The sequence below is a fragment of the Habropoda laboriosa genome, unplaced genomic scaffold (genome assembly GCF_001263275.1).
Source record: "Habropoda laboriosa isolate 0110345459 unplaced genomic scaffold, ASM126327v1 scaffold96, whole genome shotgun sequence".
Classification (NCBI taxonomy): Eukaryota; Metazoa; Arthropoda; class Insecta; order Hymenoptera; family Apidae; genus Habropoda; species Habropoda laboriosa.
In genome coordinates, this window is record NW_017100221.1 from 979533 (window position 1) to 983409 (window position 3877).

The window sequence follows — 3877 nt, forward strand, 5'->3', positions numbered from 1 at the left end:
ATGATTGAATTTCAGAAAAAGAAGATTAGCAGCAATATTTATATTAGAAAAAAATTGTACACTAGATGTGACAAGTATTTGTAATGGAAATTTTAAATAGAACATCCTGCAGATATGAAAACTTTGAATTAAATAAACTAAAACAAATGGGAAACTTTCTTCGTTGTTCTTTCTTTTCAGTACTCTATTTGGAACAATCCTCGATAGATAAAAAGTGCACTGGAAGTCAAGTCCAAAGTTAGAGACGGTCAAGATGCCATAAGCAGCAGTACAAGCAACGGCAAACCGACTTTGAAGACACAATTACTGCGTTCAGATAATGTACCAGTATTTATGAAGAAAAACTCATCCATGATGAAACTCATAGTGAATACCAATTGCGGAGAAGTATAGTGAAAAGATCAATCACCAGTTTTAATAGAAACATCTGAAAAGGAAGTGCACAGAAGAAGTTCTAAACAAGCAACTATGGAGAGCCACTGATATATCTTCCTTATTTAACCATTGAAACTTGGAAAACATTACTGCTCTAATTTCTATGAAAATTCATCAATTAATCATACGAACTTTTATTCAAATTCCAATTTTTTAAATTGAATCTGAAACACTATTATGAGAGTAGTTGTTCAAAACAAGATAAAAAATAAGCTACCTTCGTAATTTTTTTTCGGACAGAATATATTAAACACATTGAATATTTATAAATTTTGATATAAACTGTTACATGATTTTCATAATAACACGAAAAATTGAAAATTATTTTCAATCTATAGCAGTGCCTCTTATTCTTACTGCGATCACTTCAAGCGTGCCGTAGCGAAGGGGTTAAGGAGCAAATTACAGTGAATAACAACCTTTTCCACTTAACCCCTTTCCTTAGAATGACCAGTCACACTCGTGATGCAGGTTATAGTCAGAATATGACAAAAGAAGAATTGCGTTTCTAAACAAATTTTCATTTCAGTCCTAAATTCCCATCCAACTTGAGTCTGACGATTACAAAATACAAATTGTATATAAAATTTCTTTTTCATTTAACTCTATCAAAACAGTGAATAGTCGATGCAAACATCCAAGCTAACCAAAAAATCTCAAAGCAAGTGCTAAGAAATCTCCAAAACTCCCACTACCTAACCAAATCAACACCCACCAAACTCAAATCTCCACTCAACCTGCTCTTCAACCTCAACAAAAAAAAAAAGAACAAACTCATCCAACTCCATTTGTCCCTACACATAACCCACGATCGTACACGATACCATCTGCAGCACGCTCGCTTTCATCCGACCCCGTACAGAGCAAACGCAACTCAACTCAACTGAACGCAACGGTCCAAGGCAAGAAACGGGCCAGCAACAAAGCGCCAAGCTTCCATACTCGAAACACGCACCACGGAACAATTACCATCCGCCACGTAGGGTAGCCACCGGTAGGCTGCTCGCGTAAATCGACGCCACGAATCGGCAGCTCGTGTTCGGCTCGGTTTCGAGCGATTAGCGGGCAGCGTGTAACCGATGGAACCTTTCCGCGAAAGCCGCGCGGCTCCAGCTAGCTGGTACACGGATATATCGGTATCGGGGACCCCCCGTGCACGTCGACGAGCCACCGGTATGTCGACACGGCATTGTGCCGCTGATCCTCTGGAATCGGCATGTAATTAGCTGGCCCGGTTGGCTACCAGCTGGTCGACGAGTGGCGCACGCTAATGTGCCTCTAATGTCGTCAGTCCTCCATCCCGCCTGCCCCTTTTCCCGACCGGCCACCACCACCATCACCACGCTTTTAGAGCCTTAGCGCAACACACGCGAGCGTACGTGTGCAGAGCGCGCGCTCCCTTTCCGTGCTTTACTGCCTCGCCGCTTGATCCCGGAGTTGAAGTTACGAGCCTCGTTCCGCCGTTTTTTTCACCGCTACGCCGCGCACACTGCCGGGATAGTTAGCCGAGTTTCACCTCAGCCTAGGTATACTGTCACCTTGGAATTCCTCGAGTAGTTTGTTCGACTGTTGATTTTCTGCTTCTGGGAGATTTCGTTTGCTTGGGAGAGACTGTGAGAGAGGCGAGCGAGGTTTTCGTTTTTGTTTGTGTTCTTGGGGTTATGTGCTTGAGAATCTGAGTACTTTTTAGAGGTGTGATTTACTGGAAGGGTAGATTTGATGTTTCGGCTGAAGATTTTTTGACAGGTTTGAAATTTTGAGGAGATGAGTTTTGTAGAAAATAATTAACAGGTAGACACTATCTTTTTTTCTTTGTGTCTTTGGGGTTACGTGGTTGAGAATTTGAGTTTTTTTGAGAGGCGTGATTTACTGGAAGGGTAGATTTGATGTTTCGGCTGAAGATTTTTTGACAGGTTTGAAATTTTGAGGAGACGAGTTTTGTAGAAAATAATTAACAGGTAGACACTATCTTTTTTTCTTTGTGTCTTTGGGGTTACGTGGTTGAGAATTTGAGTTTTTTTGAGAGGCGTGATTTACTGGAAGATTCGATATTTTGGGTGAAGATTTTTTAGCAGGTTCGAAATTTTGAAATTTGTCAATTTTGAGGAAATGGTTATATATAAAACTGTATAAAACAATTAACAGATACACACTATGATAATGTTCTTTTCTGCTGAGGTAATTCATGTTGTAAGTAATCACGTTGGAAACACAAAAATGTAAAATTAGGAAATGGCAAATTTTCAAGCTGTTTTTCTGAAAAAGTGCCATTATTTGTCCAATTTATTTTCTATGAATCCTGCGTTCTTTGCGCCACAATGTGTATGGAGAATTTAGAATTCTTCACTCATTCAGTGAAAACGAATGAATTTGAAGTAATTTGTTCGGTGATTAGGTTCACTATGGAGGCTGTAAAAGTTATTATCATTTCTGTAATTAATTAAGCATTCAGGTCCTTTTGTACAACGTAACTTGTCACATATTTTTTGTGTGAAAAAGTGCACAGGAATGTTAAAATTCGTCTGCAACAATAGATCACTTGTTCAGTGAAAGTGAATAAATTGTAAATTTAAATTATTGCATCTAAATGAAAATATGGAAGACTTCTATTAAACCGATTCCCAAGAGATTAATACGTAACACAGCTGGTAAGAATTTATTGTACTACTATTTTTCATGGATTTTATGTTAGCGGTGATTCATAAATTCTGGATTACGTTCATTGTGCTAGTATTGAAAAGGCAAACTACACTTTCCTCTTCTTCTTATCTGTTAAGTAACATAACCGTTTTAGAAGGATTTATTAAATAATCGATGGCATGCTAGAAATTCTACAGAGACGAGCAAGAAATTCTCGATGAGTCGTTCTAATTTTGAGAACGTTTGTGCAACGGATTGTTGAAAAATTTGCGGAATTTTATACTTGGAAAGATCAAATGTGCAATATAGTCGTGAGTGTGCTATGCTAATAATGTTGGTTACTTGTGCAATGTTAATTGATTCGTTACTAAAGTGTACCGTTTCACTGATTGTACGAAACATTTATACTGTGGAATGATTTAATTGTGCAATATATGGATATATTACAGTAAAAGACAGTTAATATAAAAATAAATAAGTCGAAATTTAATCGTTTGAATTATCATTCATACAGTATGGAAGTAAGTACTGATTTCGAGTTATTTTTATTTATTTAAAAATGAAACGACTGCATCTACATCACTTGAAAATTAGGTTCGAATGACATAATAAGAGCTTCATTAATATTTTGTCTAATCTCTACTTTATATTACCCTTCGATCAACTTATTGTAGGAACAATTAAATTGCATTTGGATGAATGTGCGTAATAATTGTAACAAATAGTGTAACTAAATTGTGTTGTGACATAATATGTAATTATTTTAAATATTTAAATAAACATTTCTTGAAAATATTTCAAT